We start from the raw sequence: 22,174 nt of genomic DNA on the forward strand, positions 1-22,174 counted from the left end.
GAGACCGAGACATTGCGATGCCTGTGCATGCAGTGCCGATTGCCAGGCGGAGAGGCCAGTACCACGGCGAGATGCCCACAATGTGGCATATATTATCTGTGGGTCATACAGCCCTTTGCGCTTGGGCATACTGTGGAGGAGGGAGAAGAGACAGCCAAGCTGACGGCTGGAGCCTTGACCACGCTAAAGACAGAGAAAACTGATCCATGAGGATGGGGATCGGTGCTGATGATCGCTACGGAGAAGAAAGAAGTTGGGACCTGCAACCACAGCGGGAACCCGGAACCTCGCTGTCATACCCCTGCGGAAGTGCCCTTGCCAGCATCTGAGTCTGCCTCGTCGGACGACGAGCAAGCAAGCCCGACATCGGTGGTGATGTGCCTACCGGCGGACCACTACAGCGGTTCTGGAAAAGATTTGGCACTTACCGGTGACGTAGCGGAGCAGAGCCTGGAGAGTCCGCGGTCACCTGCGCTGGTGCGACCGGAGCGGATGAGTCCCACGGCCTTGGCAACTCCCAGCATGGAAGGCGGATAGGACACCATCCCGAGCCGACGGAGCGGTGAGACACCCCCTTACCCTCCACAGGCGCCGATGGAGGTGACGCAAAGGAAGGCTCAGACAAGGTCCGAGCGGAGCAGCGGGAGGAACCATCACTTCCGGTGGCGGATGTCGTTCTGGAGGAAGAGGTTCCGGTGGGGAACCCAACCCAAGATGGCGGTGCTGAGTCCCGCGAGATCGATGATTTCACTTCCGGCGGACACAGCGGAAACGGTTGGAAGATGGCCGCGCCCTTGCGACCGCCGTGCTGTACCAGGTCGTTGAGCGGCGAGAAGAGCAAGAGCTGGCAGGCCCTGCGGAAGCCTGGGAACCAAGAGACGGGGGAGCCTGAACTGCAACCCGCTGGTACCGGTCGAGGTATTGTGAAATTGCGGATTGTGATGCCGCATCGCCAGCACAAGGCCCCTTTTGTTCTGCCCTCGCCCATGGCCCAAACCCCTGCTCCTGTCACTTCCTCATCCGGAACAAACAAACAATGGGGGAGCATGGGATTAGAAAGACATATACAATAATAATGGTGATGAATATTGACAGTAGTTCCAAAGGTGGGGGGCGGGTTGTAAATATAATAATACTTACACGGCCATGTGTAAGCAACCACAATTAGTGATCACCTCCTTGAGGGCGAGCTGTGCCTCTCCCAGCTAGATATAGCTGTATGTTGATAGGGTTAGGGGAAATGATATATAATCCATAAGGCTATACACACACGGCCCTGTGTGAGCTGGTGTAGAAATTGGTTACTTTGGGGTTAAATTTAACCCATCCACATCTTTTCGTCACGTAATGGGGGTTTTCTCCAGTATTCAGGGCAGCACGAAAATCAGTGCTAACTCCCAGGCGTCAGCCAGGCTCTCCCCCCAGGTGTTATGATGCGTGGGGGGGGGGGAGGGGTTGGGTGATGAGAAAAACGAGTGAGGCACGGTTCCAGTTAAATATTCACAAGAAATCGCATGTATTAATTAAAACAGCAAAGGGACTCACATACATATAGAATGGACCCCTGACCTCCTCACGCAGTCCAGGATCGAGTTTGAGCAGCTTTGTGCGCCCTTCCGAGCATGACCGTGTAAGTATTATTATATTTACAACCCGCCCCCCACCTTTGGAACTACTGTCAATATTCATCACCATTATTATTGTATATGTCTTTCTAATCCCATGCTCCCCCATTGTTTGTTTGTTCCCATGTTTCTACAGTATAAGGGCTCTGGATTAACCCTTTTCTGGGGTTGAAGCTGAAGGGATCCTACTGTTTGTTCCAAGTATTTGTAAGAGAGCTATTGTCGAATTGACCGCTTTACTGTAAGCACACTTTTGTTTCTAATCTGAGGTAAGCGCCTGTTTTTTTGCACACTACCACTTCCTCATCCGGGTCCCTATCGAGCCAAGGGTTGTCTGGGGAGTCACGGGATACCTCCGAGGAACGGACTGGGTCAAATATGGACTGGGGGGATTGTTTCACTTCTGATGAGGGATCAGGGAGGGAGATGATTGTCTCTGAGTTATTGTCCAAAGCGAATTCGATGGATTGCAATGCTAATGTAAAATGTAGGCCTAAACGCCTTGGGTCCAATTCTAGGTCCACAGGGACATCGGGAGTGTCATCTGGGGGAGAACAGGAGGAATGTGAGTTAACAGTTACAGTACAAGAGCAGGCAGTGGAGAAAGAAACCAGATGGTGGGCTCCTATGTTTGAGGGGTATGAGAGGCCTTGTTGGACCGTACGCGGTTCATACTAATAAGGAATGACATAGTGGACCACTGGTGGGATGATGGTGAGTACTCAGATGAGGAGCGCCTAGAAGAGCTAAGGAAAAGGTGGTACGACATTCAGAAGGGCCTAGTTACTCCCCGAGGGTCGTCCATACTTTATGATGTGGTTGCGTCTGAGGAACCATTATCGTGGGTGCTGCCAGGCAGGGCAGGCAACAAGAAACTCATCTGTACAGTATCAGCAGGGCTGAGAGAGCAATAGTTGCTAGGTATAAGGGAACTCATGGTCTGGAATATCCTTTATGTGCCTGAGCCTCTTATGCAAGAGATTGAGGACAACAGGGATACGTGGTTGAGGGAGACTGTGGAGGATTATATTATGTCCAAATCGGATGGTCACGCACCATACAAGACTGAGGAGAGGATATCTTATCTTATGAGAGTGTGGAGTGTTGGGCACAACATCTTCATGCATAAGATGGAATATAGGCCAGAGAATGGGCCGCCCAGATCTTACAGCATTACAGTGAAGGATGCCAATGGGAGGGAGGTCCAGAAACCAGACCCTAGGCACTACTATTAAACTAGATTCTCCTTAGGAGCAGTGCAGTCTTGCAGGTCAGAATGTAGCTGTTATGTGATTATGTTTCTGATGTAAGCAAAGGAAGTGACAACATGCTTTGTGTCCACTGTTAGTGACACAGAGGTGGGTCTTTTCTGGAGTCTATATAAGACACAGTACTGCCTAAAGTTAGTGGTTCTGAATTAGTCTACAGAAGTGTCTGCAGCAGTTCAAGTCTGTCAGAGTCAAGTGCAAGCTGATTACACACTGTGTCCAGGGACCTGGCAAGGCTGGTGGTCTCCCTTAGGGGAGAGGTGGACCAACTTAATTAAGAGAGGAGGAACCTTCTGCATGGAGTACCTCCAAGAAATGAGCGGCTAAGTGTCGGCCGCGATGAGGGGCAGCCTGCCAGAGGAGATGACATTAAAGATGCCCTGGTTCAAAAGATCCCTCCTGTGTTAGTGTGGAGTTATTCACCACGAGGATGCACCAAGAAGGAGTTCCCCATCAGATACCTCCCCCTGCTGCCGTAGGGATCCTGATGGGGTGGATGCGCTGTACCAAATGTGAGTAGGACTCAGAACACCACCTCAGACGCCTGTCATGGTGATATTCCCCATACCAACCCAGCGGGAGACTCAGGAGTCCTGTAAGCCAGCAGGTGCATCACACATTCACATCCATGTAATTGGGGGATTTTCTTACATATGGGTCACGATCAGAAGGGCCCAGGGAAAACACCGTTACACTTGTGTAGCCCTGTTTCCCCTAGAATACAGGAAGACTACCAATGCTGTATAACTTGTTGGCTCGCAGGGCCTGAGCCTCTGCCACGGAGAGCCTGGGGCAATATATATATACGTATTGTCTCTTACCAGATGCAGCGCCTCCACCTTGGATGGCTCCAAGCAGAGCAGGAGTTGTTCCTCGCAGGACACCAATACAATAATTTTCACACAGTAGGTAAAAGAACTAATATCTTTACTAACGGCAACCATAACCTCATATGCATAACATTTCCGTATTCTTCACCAAGGAGACACAACTATCCAAAGCGTCTCACAGGACACGACCCTCCACCGTGTTCCCCACACCGTGTCCAATGTCCCACACCTCAAACCCCCAAGTGTGTGTGGTGACAGTGCAGCCACTAGAATGAGAATGTTACAGTTGGTGCACTTAGTAGAGATTACCTGCCGAGCGCTCCTGCACTCGGACCAGCAGACAATCTACGCAAAGAATCCGCAGACAAGGGGCCTTCTGCGATGCTCCTCCGGGGCGATCCCACCTGGGTGGATAATAATATCTCTGAGGAGGATTGGTCCCAAACCTTTGATACAACTCTGCAGCGACCGCTGTGTCTCTGTCCTAACACACTACTGGGGCAGGTTCCTAGTCTAGGGCCTGTCCCTATAGTAACCACAAACTGTCTGTGACTCAGGACCTAACTGGGGCCTAGGGGGAGAGTTCTGGCCTAGTGTAGAGGCTACTTGCCTCTCTACACACCGAGTTCCTACCTCTTCCCCTTCCTGGTCTGGACTGAGCAACGTGCTCCCCTGCGCAACCTCTTCCTGCAGGGTTCCTGTCACCCTATAGGCTCCCTGGCATCACCTGGTCTGACTGAGGCTCATGGGATTTATAGTCCCCTGCTCTAGCCCTCCTCTCATTGGTCTGGGCTTCGCACGCTACCGCAGCCGCCCCGTGCACATGCGCAAACTCTCTTCCAGCGCCGTCGCCTCTCGGACTCACTGCGCATGCACAATTACTAAAATGGCAGTGCCCTGACTGCTCGGGCTACTGCGGAGCCTCTCGTACACTGAAGCACCCCCTGCACACTCTGCAACCTTCCCTGACTCTCCCCCCACAGCGAAGGTAGGGGCAGACCTGGGGGACCTGGCTGCTGCATATGGCTGAAAATATGCCGATTCTAACACCTACCTCAGGGAAATGCAAATCTTCAAGGTTAATCATTTACAAGTGTACAGATCAAATATGGCTGTCTGCTTCTTCAAAATGAAGAGTGCACAAACAAGTCACATGTGACATCAGCCAAAGGCATCATAATGTTGTAAATAGCATTTCACCACCTGGTAAACAAGCCAGTTTAAAAACCTGATTATGTTTGGAATTCCATCTATCAAATATAAATAATTCAACAGCACAGCCTGTTTACATTCAATGCTTGAGATTAAATTCTGTACCATTATGTCACCTGAAAGCAAAGTGTCTGACATGTTTGTGATAGAAATTAGATGCAATCTATGTTTTAACTCTTTTTTCATTATTGCAAATCTTATATAAAATGCTTGTGTTTTTATATAAATAATAATTCATATTTTATTAATGACATAGAAAAAAATATACATTTTGGTGGAACTTTAAACAAGACAATAATGTGAATATAAATTACATCAAAAATATATAGATATTCGTGTATAGAACATTCACAATATTGTGGATACCAAACGGTCTATAAATATTTTAGGTCATACAATGGAACTATAGACGGAAAGATAAATAGCTAGTTAAACTTGGAAAGGAGAAAAGGAAGAAACAAAAACCTTTATTTACTTATTTTCTCTTTTACTTACTTAGCCATTGTAACAATTTTAAAAGGGACTCTATGGGGCCTGTTCTAGAAGCCTTCATGAAATATCTCGCTTGGGCTGTTACGCTGCCAGTTTTGTCAGTTAAGTTGTCACAGTATTTATAGTGCTTTTAAACAAATGGAACATATCACATGGTACAGGAACCAATGGGATTGTCTTCAATCCTATTGTCTGTAATACCATGTGATATGAACCACGTGGTTTTAAGGATGTAACGTACCTCCCTTGGAGATGACGTCACGTCCTTAAAAAATTCCTTCTCATTTTAGCTCAAGAAGACGACGAGGCAACTTTCGTTGCTGGATTTACCATGGAGAATGGATTGAAAGAAAAGAAGATAGAAGAAAAGAAGAAAAGAACGACAGAAGAAGATAATGAAAGAAAGAAGATTTTTTTACCTGATGCTGATCTTCAAGGAGGATGGAGGTGGATTGCAGTGGATGATGTCACAGGTCGAGTGGTTCCAGATACGCCAGGATTCGGAGGGTGAAGACTTCTAAATGTAAGATAAATATTGAATGTAAGTAAATGTATTTTTTCAGGTTTTTTTATTGTATTTATTTCTTTTTATGTTTTTGATTGCCCATTAACTGCTAATGTATTCATCTGTGCCCCTTTAGGGTACAGATAAATACAGTCTAGTCACTGGACTAGTCACTAAATTTTTGGTATTTGAATAGCTTGTTAACCATTTTAAGATTGGTTAGCGGCTTTATTTCTTGAATTGTTTTGTTGGTTAAGTGTTTATTTTATTGTTTTCTAGTATTTTGGGATAACATAATTTTTATTCTTTTGCGGTTTTGGTGCTAGAATAATTTTATTGATCCATAGTTGAGGGTTTGTAGTTCTTTTATTCTCGTGGTGTTAAGGTGTTTGTTTATTTCTTTAATTGTGGTGAATTTTTCAACTTGATGATTGTTTTATACAGTAGGTTGGCCATTGACTGCTATAGTGGCTTATGTCAATATTATATGGGCATGATATACCACTGAGCCAATCAATGGGTAGATGGTGGGGGTACTTGTGCTGGGGTGGGTAGCAGGGGAGGGTGGGTTAACCCCTTAATTACTATAGCGGTTATTAACCGCTCTGGTGATTAAGGGGTTAGGGGACATTGGATTGTTTAATTTATTCTACTCTTGCTGCCAACAGATGACATGGACCTGGAGTATGGTCATGAGGACACCCTTCATCATGGCAGGGGTAAGTAGAAGTTTTATTTACTTTATTAATGCTGGCTAATGTTAGAAAAAGAAAAGGAATACCTGGGCGCTAACTCACTTCAGTTTGGCTAATGTTTGATTTAGAATGGACAAATGAGCTATTATCCATATCTGGATAATAATAATTTTGCCTATTACTGTACTGCATGTGTTTGGGGGGGGGGGGGGTTGTTGGGGGCAGAGGAGGTGGGTAGTAGGGTTGTTGTGTTTTTTAATGTTTATTGTGGGTAGCGAGGATGGGTGAAGTTTGTATTTGGCCCTTGCTTGGTTTTTATACCTACCGGGTGGGAAGTGGAAGGAGTTAATCCCTTCATTACCTTAGTGTTATTAACCACTAAGTTAATGAAGGGGTTAACTCCACCCGCAACTCCCTCCGCAAGGTATAAACACCCATCAAGGGCCAAATAACATCTTCACCCACCCCTGCTACACACAATAAATACGGCACCGGAAGTTTGAACTCAGCCTTATAAGTGTTTATCTCTGCAAAATTACATACACTGTACTAACGTGTGGGTGTAATTCTACACTTTTGCATTTATTGCAAAATACACCCACATATTTGACCGTTTTAGGGTTAATACACCTAGGTCATCTGACAATAGAGAAGCCCTAGCATTTGGTTTCTCACGAGCGCACTACTTTAGGGTTTAACTAGTTCTAGTGTTTACTTATATTTGTAATTAAAAATGTATTGTTTTGATTAGTAGAGTAGAGTGCATCATTTAGGGATTCTTTTCTCTCCGATTTATATGCCTATGTCATTTTCCCTGATAGCACCTCTCTAGAAAGAGATTATTCTTAGCTGAGCAGGGAATCCCCCTTTCCTCTCTACCGGTAGTTAACCCCTTCATTGCCTGAGCTGTTAGCCGCTAAGGGAATGAAGTTGCCTGTAAATGCATTTTTATTGCATCGGATTGATGCCGGGGGGCTCCGGTGCTGGTATTCATGTGTATCAGCTCCAGAGACCCTCGGCATCAATCCGATGCATGAAAATGCATTCTTTTTTCTGTCCCTCTCTCGCCACCTTCTCACCAGCTTCTCACCAGCTTCACGCGAGAAGAATTTGGGAGAAAATTGCCTAACCTAACCGAGGCTACTAGAATTGCACGAATTTCAAAACCTGCCAATAAGGGGCTTATTGCGGCTCACCTGGTGATAGTTTTGGATGAGAGCCAAAAATGTCGACGAATGCTTTCGCCGCCCACTTGTCGAGGCTTTCTGAATCGCTGTAGATATTTTAGGATGATAACTGCTAAAAAGCCTCGATAAGTGGGTTATGAAGGCTACTAGAATAGGCCCCTGTTCTTAGATTGACTTATTTTGTAATTTTTTTTAAAAAAATGACAATTTCTCTAAAGCAGCTAATTCAATCATTGAGTTAACTCATGAATAAATATAGAGGATCACATTAAATGTTTGTACAGTACCAATAGTTCTTCAGCTATAGTTATTGCCCTAAATAACCAAGAATGACTTGTATTTTAAATTTTACTATGTTCCTAATAAGAATATTATCAGATCTGTTTCCAAATTCCAACTCATAACCAAACGTACAGTATGTACTTTACTTTTTTCTTCTTTCCAAAATTGTTAAATAGATGTGGAAGTGTAACTGTTCATGGATTGCGTTTTCAGCACCAATCAGAAATTTGTATACATGCTTTATATAATTTGTATGGTGTTCAATAGATTCTATTATTAATTTTGAAATATATTGATGGATTAATAAGATCATAAAGGCTAGAGATTGCCAATTGATTAAACGTCAACCATTCCTCTTTAGAAAATAAGACTTTCAAGCATTTTCCCATTTAAATTTACAATTACACAAAAAATCTTTCGCTTTAATATAACAATTATATAAATTAGGGACAGCATGTCTAGAATTAGATAACGATTTAAGTGCAATATTTTGAGTTGTGGGTATGGTTCCTATTTAATATAGATGGAGCCAATAGCATTTTTTTACTTATATATTTTCCAATACTGAATTTGCTAGTCCCAAATTGTCTTATAATTTAGAGAAATGTTTAATACCACCATCTTAAGGAATTTCACGAATTCATTAATTAAATAGTTAATATTGTCTTTAGACCACATGAAATATAATAGGTTTGCATGTTGCAATATATTCCATGTGTTAACAGCGTCTGCAACCTTTCGAGGAAGAAGAGCCATTTTATAAAAAAATTATTTGTCCAAAATATTCAGAGAGCTGCTACACATGCATAAATATTACACCACAAACATATACTGTACATATACTGTACACACACGAATAGGTATATACTGTATAAGCATTAACGTACAACAAACTTTCTTCAGAATTAGGAAAAGGAAAAAAGTATGTGGGGGAATAAAATGCATGTCACAATAATAAGACCCTTTATTCCCCCCCCCCCCCTATTGTTTTTCTGTGTAAAACAGTTTATTTGTCATTTCCACCTTTGGGTAAAAAAGCACAAAATAAATCAAAATATGCTTGGTCCTGTGTATTTATTTCCTCCCCCTCTCTCTTCTCTGACTCAATCCCCCAACACACTCAATTCGCCCTTCTCCCCCACACTAAATAAGCCCCCTGCCCTCCACACATATAAATAAGTAAATAAATAAAATGAGAAAAAAAAGTCTATCATATGAATCGAACCTGGCAGAGACTCAATTATCTGTGTGGGGGGTCCAAACCCCGAGAGCTATTTACAGTTTATGGGAGAGGGCCACGTGGCTTCACTTTCTGGTGAATAATCACTACATTTGGGACATGTCCCCTCCCCCCCCCCCCAAACACATACATACACTAGCCCACCCCACCCAAATACAAGCATACACTACCCGCCCAAATACACACATAAATATACTACCCCCCTAATACATACAATACATGCTTCCGGCGTGGGACAGTGCAGGAAAGAGGCAGGCCAGAAGCTGGGGAGACGCAAGGTCTGGCGGCAACAAGAGGCCTAACTCCAGCACCGGTCGCCCCCCACCCCCACCCTGCCACCAGCAGGAAAGTGAGGGAGAGAGGCAGTAGGTGGGGAGCGGCAGCCTGCGGAAAGAGTAGAGCCGCATGTAGATGCGGAGAGAGCTACATGCGGCTCGGGAGCAACAGGTTGCCGACCTCTGGGTTAGACCATAGAGAAGGTTCTTGATTGAGATATGCATTTATATTGAATCATTTACATAAGGATTTCCGGATAATCCTACCATTTTATGTAATCGATTTACGGGGTCTTTACTTTTTCATACTGAGCTATGCATACAATAGTTGAAGAAAATAGGTTGGAAGAGATATCACCTTCTATGGATGCCCATTGAGAAAGACGTAAGTATATTCTGTAATGCCTAGAGATGTGCAAAGCTTGTGCCCGAGTTTGCAAACGTGGTTCTTTTTTATGCGCGAAAAAAAGTTGAGGCTCAGTCAACATTTGCGAGTCATTTACCATGCATTAAGTATTGTACTAAAGTACCCAGTGACCTATATGCCTTCCCAGTCACTTATACAATAGAATAGTCATGCATTTTTGAAGTTTTCGCACATCTCTATTGATACCATGCATAGAATAGGTTGAAGTAAATTAAATGCCGATCATTATACTGTACCTTAAAGTCTGGTACATCCAAACCACTGAGATTTGTTAAAATCACTTAGTTTCAATCTAAGAGATTTCCCATTCCAAATAAATTTGTTAAAAAAAATATTTTGTACCCGGAATATTTATTCGGATAAATTATGAGGGATTAATACTGTAAATATTCCAAGATATTTTATTTTTGATGGCCACCATTTACATTTTGCTATATTGAATTAATTAAATAAACATAATTTTGAAATAGGTATTATTTCAGATTTTATAAAGTTTAATCTTATAACCAGAGATGTGACACCATATTTCATTTCTGCCAATAAATCAGAAATGCTAATATCTGGGGTTGTTAATGTCAATAAAGTATCATCTGCATGAAGCTAAATTGTTGTGTATTTGTGCCTGAAGCATCATGAATATTTTTGTAACGCTGTTTCCCCCACCCTCTGGGAGATATTGCCATTGTACGGTGTAGGTTGGTGCATACCTGCTGGTTCACAGAAGATCTGAGCCTCCGGCCAATGTTGTTGGGGAGAACATGACTGGTTTCTGGGACACAATATAGTTGCTTATCTCTGGGTACACAGCGCCTCCATGTGCCGCAGGCTTCAAGATGTATGGAGGCGATCTCCTACGGTAGAAACGATTACCTCTCCCGTCAGAAAGATCACACTCTAGGCTGGAGGTATATTCAACTGGAACGGATTTATTGCCCTTCTGCTCATACAGTAACAAGTGGACCTCTGCCCAATGCAGTTCACTGTAGGTCACCAACGCCCGGATGGTCCCTGGACCTTCACTATTGGTCAAGGGTCCCCGCAGCAGTCCTTGCTCTTCCCTGCCCATCTAGGAGGGACAGGGGAAAGGTAGTCACTCACTCTCCCCCAAGGGGAAGAGTAACAGGGAAGGCCAGTTCTCAGGCTATCCTGTGTGACACCTGTCTCTCTCAACGGTAGAGACACTACTAAATTTGGCTGGTGCAACTCCTTAAGTACAGTGCCTGGCAACCGGAGACCAAGCATGACGTCACATCCGCCTTTACCACAGTGCACACCGGAAGTGTCAGACGTGAACGAGCATACACGCGCCGGAGACTGTCTGCCCAGAGGATCAGGATTTCGTACCATTACTTGTAATGTATTTTAAAATGTGAGTGCATTTGTATTTTGGCTATTTCGCTCTGATACTGTTGAACACCCATTTCTATTTCACACTCTCCTTTGGTGTTCAGGATAAAGCCAGCTGCTCGCTATCTTCCTACCTCTCTTTTCTTTCCTTTGGGGTATCTAATGCTTACTCCTCTTCTTCATATGTTTTTCTGTTGGCGTATCTTAAAAGGTACACTAGTTCTGGCACAGCACAGATGAGACACAACTGTACTTATCCACACCAAACATCTCAAATGCAATACCATCACAGGTCTCCAAATGTCTCATGGCAATCTTATCCTGAATGGCAGCTAGATACTGAACCACAAATTCAATATATTCAAACCTCCTAAATCAAGCCCTGTTGTACCCTTTTATCATCCCATTTAATGACATTAATATTCATGCAGTTCCTCAAAGCCCCTCTCGAAAGCTCGCACAAATAAAAGCATTTTGTTAGCCACAGGACGGTATCATCTATTTATTTTTGATTATTGAAGCTCGGCTAACACGGTACTGATACCTCTACACATATATATATATATATATATTTATATATATATGTAGAGGTATCAGTACCGTGTTAGCCGATATATATATATATAAAAGAAAAAGAAAAGAAGAAGCGCCAGCTCCATAGCATAATACTGTTTGGATAATATACAAATTTATTCAGAAACAAGAGAGGCCGCCAGGACATGCACTCACTTCAAATAATTAAAAAACATTCAAGGGAGATAATCTGTGAGCTTTCAGGAACCGAGGAAAGAAGCTGGAGCCAAAGGATATTGCAACAGATATGCTGGTATGGTAGGTGATGCAAAGCAGATACTTATCGTGATAAATAAGTCAGTCCAGGAGAAGAGGGGGGCTGTTACTTCCACTTCAGTGGTAGTATAAGCAGACCCTCAATGTAAAAACACTATCTAGTAATGTAGTGCAGGTAAACACTCTCCTCCAAGTCAGATCGGCAGAAATCACCAGCTCAACCTTCACGTGGCTGCTGCAAACTCCTCTACCCACTTCCTGATCAGCTGATGACGTCAGTGCGTCATGCGTCATGCGTCACGACGTCCGACGCGTTTCGTCCCGTGAGTGACTTCTTCAAGGGATGATTGGCTGCTGGCTTCCCTGTCTATTTATACCTTACTGATAATAATGATAGTGCCAGATTGAATTTGGCTGTGACAGAGAAGCTGCAGCCCATCATGTCGTGAGTGTGCTCAGCTAATCACAATACATGATGAAATATTAAGCATACATTGACAATAAAAAATACAATTTTTTCCCCCCTCCAATTCCTTGATTTTATTTTCTAAGGAAATCATTTGTCCTTTAGATTCCTTCTTTATAAAACAAGAGATACTAACTAATGTACATATCCTAAATTCTTTAAATGCACCCATACTATATTTAAATTGGATTCCTTATTCATGTTTTCTTTAAAAAAAAAAAAATGAATACTGCAAATTAAATCATTTTTAAGGTTGGGTTATGTCTCCATCAAGTTTTGTTTATTTTTTATAACCAATAAAATCATGTAAAGGTAGAATAATATCACCAAGACAAGAAATTATATTTCCAATACTGGCAGCAATGGAGTTTTGCAATTACAGTATACTATTCCTCTGCAAGTTCATTAAAGCTTCTATGAAAACTTTTAATTATAGTGTGACGTGTGCATGTGTTTAGTGCCCACTTTGCAAAAGAGGCTGAACACTGTAATATACAGAATACAGTCTGCTTTCGCTGTCTCCACTTATATACAGACCCCTATTAAATTTATTTTAATTTGTCATGCTTGCACAACACATGATAATGTTACCCCATCTCTTGCAAGTTGTAATATTTTAACAATCAGTTGTGGTTGGCAAATGGGTGATTCATTTACAGTACATGCACATGTATCTGGTTAACTCTTATTTGTGTCTTTTTTAATCTATAGCCCAAACAAATATTGGAAGAAAGATGTAATGGTTTCTATGACAAATAGGAAAACTCAGACCCATTGACTGCTTTACAACTACACATTTGATCTATCAACATTCATCAACTTTCATTGATTAACACTGACCTTTGTCCCGTATGCAAACATTGACTGAACAATCTGGATTCTGTAGACTTTATTGATTATACCTGCCAACACAATACCTACACTATACCTTTTCTGCTTGCAAATTACATGGTGCCTATTCTGATAACTGCTACAGTACATCATATGCCAAGCCGTGCCCTAAATAGGAAGAATGACATTTAGCGTTTGAAGACCAGAGTTAACCTAAAGTAAACCACAGTAGAGAGAGGGAAAGGTGAACATGAATTACACACCTATTCTTTATAGCATATCATACGATTACTGTGTGTGTTCAGAGCAAGAAAATAAGTTGAAAAAGGCCATAGCTTTTTTTTAAATCAATCTAGACTTAGCATCAGGAGCCCACTATTCCATTCATTGTTTGTCCACATGTCCTAATCCTTGTTATTAAAGCCAACACCCTTAAAAGCCACCATGGAGGACAATTGCATACTTTGCCATAGCAATGTATGCTGCTGTTTTTTTGCATACACAGCCACTTGTGGTCAATCCAGAAGCTCTGATCAGGAAACTCACAACCCCATTATACAGCAAAAAGGTCAATTATTTTTGGACATAAAATATAAAGATGAATTAACAAGAATTTTGCATAATTCTAGATAAATACTGAAAAAGATGAGGGAGTGCTGAATCCCAATTGGCAAAGTCCAGAGTACACAGGAGTAGAATAATGAAAATGAGAAGGGATCAAACCATCAGGTTTACTGCACCTTAGTCTCTCTCTCCCACCACTCCTGCAAACTCCTAACCCCAATTACTTGTCCCCTCCCCTCTCCCCACTTTTATGGTTTTGTTTACCCCACTTCCTGACCCTGTGTATTATTACCCTTTCCACTGTATTAGTAGGGTCCCATTATACCCACTTGTGTCGTCATCACTCCAACTGGGAGTTACCTTGTGCTTACATTAAATCACTTTTTTGCTTTTGACATTCCATCAGTTTTGCTTTTTTTCAAATAGTCAGTGAGTGCTGGGACTATAGTTGTATTTTGACTATTGGTTCGGGGGAATTTGGTTCCCTCTTCTTGTTCCTTGCATCCTGCACATCGCTATTTTATCATTGATTCTCTTTGAGTGCTGTCTATTTTTTGTATTATAGAGAATTATTTAATGTTGAAATAATGTAAGATATGGGTAATTGTTTGTTGTGTCATTAAAAGATAATACTTTACCTGGAGTATACATTTAATTGAGCATTACAATAAACCTAGTGAAGTGATGCCCTGTATATAAAGTATGTCAGGACATTTCTCTCAGGATGGCTTAGTCTGTATTTGAGAATTGTTCCAATTTATGATTCAATTGTGCAAACTCAGTTCTTGCAAGGTCATATTAATCTTTGCAAGTCCCAAATAATATGAATGCAATATCTTATTGATGTGTTTTCCTTTAATTTTGGTCTAGGGAATCAAGAGCCCACATGAGTTAGTAGATTGTAGGGGCCCACTATAGAGCCATACTGTACAAGAAACATTATAATTAGGCTTCCATTCATGCTTACAGCACACACTCAGATACATACATGTATACACACACACACATGCAAGCACGCACACACGCACACACACACACGCACCAAACTGAGTCAGAGTGTGTCATGGACTCTAGGGTGTCAGGTGCAGAATGGACCTCAGTGGCCAAAACAGCAGACAAAAGCGAAGATGTAATGGGGTCACAGGCAGGGGTCATGGATGGCGAAGTACTGTTGTCGAGGTCACAGGCAGAGGTCAGAGACAGGCAGCGACCTAGCATCATTGGGGACATGAAGTGGTCAGAGTCGGACAGCAAAGAGGCAGGAACAGGACTGGGGCACAGGAGCAGGATTGGGGCATGGGATCAGGACTGGGGCGCGGGAACAGGGCTGTGGCGAATTAACAGGGTTGGGGCATGGAAAGAAGGCTGGGACAACAAAAAGAACAGGGACAAACCAAAAGTATAGGCAAGGACCTTTAATTAAACTACAGCTCTACATGGTACAGGCAAACAGAGGTCAGGCAGAAAATAGAGCATGGGCCCATGGGACGATAGAATCCAAAACAAAGGCAAAGACTAGACAGAAACAGGAAACTAATAAAGACAGAGAATAAGACAGAAGACAGATGCAGAGAGGATACTAAATAGAACCAAGAGAAAACAGCAGAGGGGGATCCCAGTCAAGGCAGAAGCAGTAGCACACCCAGTGAACATGTAAGGGAACTATCTACAGAACATGTCAGGATGAACCTAACATGACTCCCCCCTCTCCAAGGACATCCTCCGGGCGATCCTCCAGGTTAGGCATGGTGTTCATTATGCAAGCTCGATTTACGGGCCAGTCGGGTACGGGGAGCCGACTAGAAAGCGCCATAAGAAAATTCAGATTATTGTATAATCACAGATATCAGTTCAGGATGAGAATCTAAATACTTGGGCGTGCAAAGTGGTAGCACAGCTGCGGACCCAGGCACAGAATGTATAAGCCTATCAGAAGACCAAAAGGCGGATGCAAATTTCTTTGTAGGGGCAAGACGCAGGAAGAACAGAGGGTTGGTGAGAACTATAAGGGAAAGTTACAATGACGTCAATGCAGTACTCAGATCAGCATACAAAAGTTCATGAGGATGCTGTGCCTTAGATGGAGTCTGGCCAAAGACAGAATATGCAGTTATTGAGAGGATCCAATAGAAGGCTCAGATACTATCCTCTTGTCAAAGTCTACTTTCTCAGTAACAAGCGAAGTGACCATATAGTTCTCTGCCATTGGATTGGCCATTGATAAGAGGCCAGTTCCTTGGGGTAGTTGAGTTTCAGGTTGCATTAACACAGATGCCAGGGGATCCGTGAGCTGAAAACTTACACTTCAAATGGTAGTCTTAGGATCAGAAATGGGTACATCAGTCTCTGCATAGCAATCAGTGAGGGGATTAGCCTCCTTAACCCAGCAGAGGATTTCTCACTCAAACTTATCTTCCACTGGTTCGACAGCGAATGCTCCAGGGCATTATACCGTTACCTCTTCACTTGTGACATCTGTGTTTTGCTCAGCATCATTGATCTCCACCAGCTCAACCTTGGTAGAGTTTTCATCAACTTTGACTGTATCCTGTGGCATCTCTCTTTCGCAGTCAGCAGATTTATAGTCTTGTGCCTTTATTTCTAGATGCATTCATTTATCCAGACAAAAGCACCTCTGAATAACAAGTGATGCCTTTCTGATTGTGCGATAGCTGACACATCTCTGTTTCAATCTAGTCATACAGGTGCGCCGACGAGTATTCTAAAACTTGCCTTAAACTTGTCTTGGAAAATCTGGGGCTATCCCCACCAAGATCCAGGTACATGCTGGGTACATGCTACAATATTTCAGTGACATTTTTGCAGAGACTAATGGCTCATCGGATTAACACAGCAGGGGTCCCTGGCAGTCCCATTCAGTTTGAATGGGAATGCCAGGGTCCCCCGCTGTTAATCCAATGGGCCATTAGTCTGTCTGCAGAAATGTCACTGAAATGTTGCAGCATGTACCCAGCATGTACCCAGCATGTACATGGGTCTTGTTGGTGATTGACCCAGATTTGTTTTAGAATACTCGTTGGCACTACAGTAGACTGAATCTTGATAAAAGCGGCTTTCATAACAAGGAATCTGTTTCAGATCATGTGGGCATGGTAGAATGACTGTATTTGTACTGCATTTTTCAGTCATAACTTTGTTTTCAGCATTTTGTGGAAAGCAGACTGGAATACTGCGACAGCATTGCGAATGCACCTATAGGAACGCACAACTTGCTGGGTTATAATGCAGGATCTGTATCCAGACTGAATAATACAAGCAGCTTTCTTCATATAACTGTAGAGTATTTGTTGCTGAAACTTTCTAACATTTCACTGGAGTACAATCACACATTGCCTCATGTAAATACTTTCTCATTTGTCATTGCATTCTCCAAATCGGCTTAAGAATGCAGGCTGACAAAGCGATAAAGCTGACAAGCTTTCATCCCTCCATGAGGCAGCCTTTATGATGACAGTTGGGGAGCGTTTGCGCAGAAAACTTTCGATATCCATCCTTCCTTGTATAAGAGCTCTCTAGTATTTCTGAAGTGCTGAATGCTTCTCTACCTTTTTCAGATTCTTCTCTTATCTGAGAAAGTTCTTGTATATAAAGAGAGGTGAATCTTTAAAGTGGTGCTACAAAAATCTAACAAGAATGATGTCCAGGGCGGAAGAGAGACAAATAAATGTTTTTCAAGCAATTAGATTGATCAGGCTCTGAGTATGCTCCTGTGCCGTCATGACCATAGAAAGCCCTGAACCAATATATGTGTCTGCAGGAAACAGACCAAGCAAAATCTCACGAGTCTGCTGCAGCGTCCATGTTGATCCAACCAGACCTTCTTGGTGTGCCTCCGTCCTTGTGGATAGAATACAGTAGAAGAGAGAGATGGCAGAGCACAACCGGAAATATCAAAAAAAGAGAATTTAGAAGGAAAGTGCGTTATCCATAAAAAGTTTTAATGGTCATGAAGGGAAAAATGGCAAGGCATTGTTTTTGTTGCCATTGTTTTGCCTTGCCATTTTTTCCTTCATGACCATTAAAACTTTTTATGGATAACGGACTTTCCTTCTAAATTCTCTTTTTTGGATATTTCCGGTTGTGCTCTGCCATCTCTCTCTTCTTCTGTATGCTAGTCGCTCTAGGCTGCAGCATATCTCGGCTCCTTTCTGACGCATGCTTTCCTGATGTTGCAGGGTCATCTTTAATTCTTCCTGAAACATCCACGGTAAACTGAGAAACTCCTTTCTTCTTCTCCCTCTTTACCTTTTGGAAGCTCTGAAGCATCAGTGAATCGGCACCCCTGAAGCTCCGAAGCTCTGAAGCATCATACACACATTGCTCAAAACTTCTGTATGTTCCCGTACCTATCGCGCGCAGGGCCGCCAACAGAAACCATGGGGCCCAGGACAAATGAAAGGAGCAGCCCCCCCCCAACCCATAGCGCAACTACCACAGAATTTTTGTTTAGTGCACATCTTTTACTTAACTGTTTTCTTGTTATTGTTAATACGGAAAAAAACATTACAATGCAATCTATTGTAATATTTTCAACAAAAGACAGAGATACAATGCTACAGGTACATCCAATGTGACAAAAGGCCTGGAGGGGGGGATTCAGTATGGGCCTGGAGGGTGGGGGGTAGCAGGGCTGGGGGAGGGGGGTGGGGGGAGCTGGATGATCAGTTTTGTTAAGGCCTAGATGGGAGGATTTGGAGGGGGGAGGGAAGGCACGTGGGGGCCTTCAGCCTGCTGTACCGTGTGTGTGTGTGTGTGTGTGTGTGTGTGTGTGTGTGTGCGTAAATGTCGAATGACCACACTATTAAAAAAAAAAAAGCCAGATGTGAATGACTACTTTCCTGAACCCTTAACCACTGTCAGGATGCCCCCGCTTCACAATTTCTAAAACAACAATCCCACCTGGGATCTTACCTGATCCGCAGTCCTTCAATGTCCAGGTACCCCAATTCCCGCAATGTTGTATACTGGAGGGGAGGTGTTCCCTACCTGTCTTCGGGGTTAGGGGGGACACTTGGGTAGGTGGGTGACACTTGGTTAGGTGATTGAGACTTGGGTGGGTGACTGACACGGGTGGGTGACTGACACTTGGGTGGGTGACTGACACTCGGGTGGGTGACACATGGGTGGGTGAGTGGGTGACACATGGGTGGGTGGGTGACACTTGGATGGGTGACACTTAGGTGGGTAACTGACACTTGGGAGGGTGAAACATGGGTGGGTGGGTGACACATGGGTGACACATAGGTGGGTGGGTGACACTTGGGTGGGTGAAACTTGGGTGGGTGACTGACGGGTGGATGACTGACACTTGGGTGGGTGACACTTGGGTGAGTGACTGACACTTGGGTGGGTGACTGACACTTGGGTTGGTGAGTGACGGGTGGTGACTGACACTTGGGTGGGTAACTATGACTTACTGTGGGTTGGTGTCTGCATTCATTCACATACACACACACACTCACACTCACACAGACACACACACACACACACACACACACACACACACACACACACACACACACACACACACACACACACACACACACACACACACACACACACACACACACACACACACACACACACACACGGACACACGGGCAAGCGGGGACCAACGGACAAGGGGGGCAATCAGAGCAGGGGGGGCAATCGGAGCAAGGGGGGGGCAATCAGAGCAGGGGGGAAATAGCAGCTAAGTGGAGCAATAGCAGCTAAGGGGGGCATGGGAGGTAAGGGGGAGGCAAGGGAGGCATGGGGCAGTACTTACCTTACTTGCTCCATGCAGGATCTAAAAGGAAAGACGGGCTTCACTTTGCAAGCTCGTATAGAGCTTAGTTGCGCGCCCCCCAAAAAAATCCCTGCAGCATGCGAACACCAATCAGGTAGGGTTTTTTTTTTTATTGGGAGAGAAAAGCATGTGCTGCTTGGCAGACCGCCAGTTCGCAAAATCCTGTTGCCCCGTGGTGACCGGACAACCGGATTTGTCGAGGGGCACGGCTGCGCAGGGGGCCTTGGTGGCCGGGCCCCCTGACTCACAGGGCTCGGGACACCATCCCCAGCAGACCCCCCCTGTTGGCGAGCCTGATCGCGTGTATAATCAGAGATGGGTATCTTGAGTTCTGCACAGTGAGAGACACACTTGTTTTTAAATTGGGAGCCATAGAATCAAAACCAGGGTAACCAAACACCCCAGGAAAACTAGTGACAAGTGAATGTGTCTTTAAAGCAGAAACCTTGGAATTAGAAATAGAGATATCAAGCACAGCAGGGAAACCAGAGACAGAGGAACTTGCTTTCAAAACTGAGGCTTTAACATCAGTAATAGGAATACAATATCACACATTATGAGAGAATCACATAGTACAGGAAAAAAATGGGAAATAATCTTGTCTTTGAAATGGGAACCTGTGAGTCAACAGTGGTCGCACCAGGCACTGCAGTGTAATTAGGTAAAAACATGTTTGTCTTGGAAGTGGAGTCTAGATCCAGCAGTTGTTACATCAAGCACTGCATATAAATCAGTGAAAGACATGCATGTTTTTTAAGTGGAAGTCTGAAAATCTACAGTGGTTATTCCAAGTACTATACTGCAGACAAATCCAGGAAAGGCAAGCTTGTCTCTGAAGAGGGAGTCTTAGAACCAGCAGGGGTTAAATCAGGCACTACAGAGGATTCAAGGAAAAGTGCACTAGTCTTTGAAGCAACAGCTTAAAAATCTGCAATAGAGGTGTACTTACTGTATCCTTACAGTGCATTCCATAGAATGTTTTCTTCTTGGGACCGGAAAAGTAATTATTCTTGGGGCTCCCCACAAAAAAGGAAAGGACCTTTCTCAGGGACAAAAATTAACAAAAGTCATAACAACCCCGCAGAAGAATTGAAGCAAAAATCCCAGTAAAGGCAGAAGCAGTAGCACACCCCAGTGGACGTGCAAGGGAACTGTGGACAGAACATGTCAGGGTGAACCTGACAGATAGACACACCCAGTACACATACTGATAAACAGAGAGCATACTGTACTTCATCTCCCTGGAGCCATTCTCACAGATTACCATGGGAGATTCAACCAGTCTCTCAAGTCTAATGCAGACTTCACGAGTCTCCTGATAATTCTGGGAAACTCCAGTCTGGACCTTTGGGCCAATTGGGTATTTCCCAAGTAACCAGTAATCCACTCCAAGCAACAACTTTCAAAATTCTTCCCTGCTATTACTAATTATTTAGCAACAAGTATAATCAAATGCTCATTACAACTTATGTGTATATCTGTATGCATATTTTATTTATATAGCACCAACAATGTGCTCGCTGCAAAAGAAACAATACAATGCAGAGAATTATAATATGATAAGTGCAACAAACATAATATCTGACAATAGAAAAGCAAATCTCTGCCCGGAGAGCTTATCTTCTAAAAAGCTATCTTCATAAATGTACGCAAAACTATTTCACAATTTAAAAGCAATAATAGATTCATTGAAGACTGACAAAAAGGCTATAATACTATACATACAGTATGTATGCATAATATGCCCCATCTTAAAGAAAAATGCAAATATTAGAGCATGTGGCAGACAGTGTTAATCAAAATTCAATGTCACGGGAGGTTAAAGAGTATACGGGTGAAATTGAAGCATAACTCACTAACTTTTAAAAAGGCAGGGGAGGGCTGGTGGTAACTATAAAGCTATAAGAAATACAGTACCATCATGTTAAAATGGGAGAAATACATATTGGGAATAATTTCAACCTCATTGTTAATAAAAATGTATATACTGTAGTAACTACAGTTGGGAGACTTTGATAAATAGACACCACATTTGAATAAGGACACCACTTTCATAGCCATGCATTAACCTCCCTAATCTCTGACTGTCTCCCTAGGGTAGCGCATGGCACTGGTAGTATTTCAGAAAATACTACCTTGGAGGTCCTTGCCTTACATTTTTGGCCTTGATCCCTGAAATAATTTTTTAGGACCCTCCTTCTTTCTCTAACTTTGTCATTGGTACCAACTTGTACCAAGACCGCCGTATCAATCCCAGCCCCTCCCAATAATCTGTCTACCCGATCCGCAATGTTCCGAACCCGAGCACCCGGGAGATAAAACCTGTTCGG

Source organism: Ascaphus truei, chromosome 4, assembly GCF_040206685.1.
Source record: "Ascaphus truei isolate aAscTru1 chromosome 4, aAscTru1.hap1, whole genome shotgun sequence".
NCBI lineage: Eukaryota > Metazoa > Chordata > Amphibia > Anura > Ascaphidae > Ascaphus > Ascaphus truei.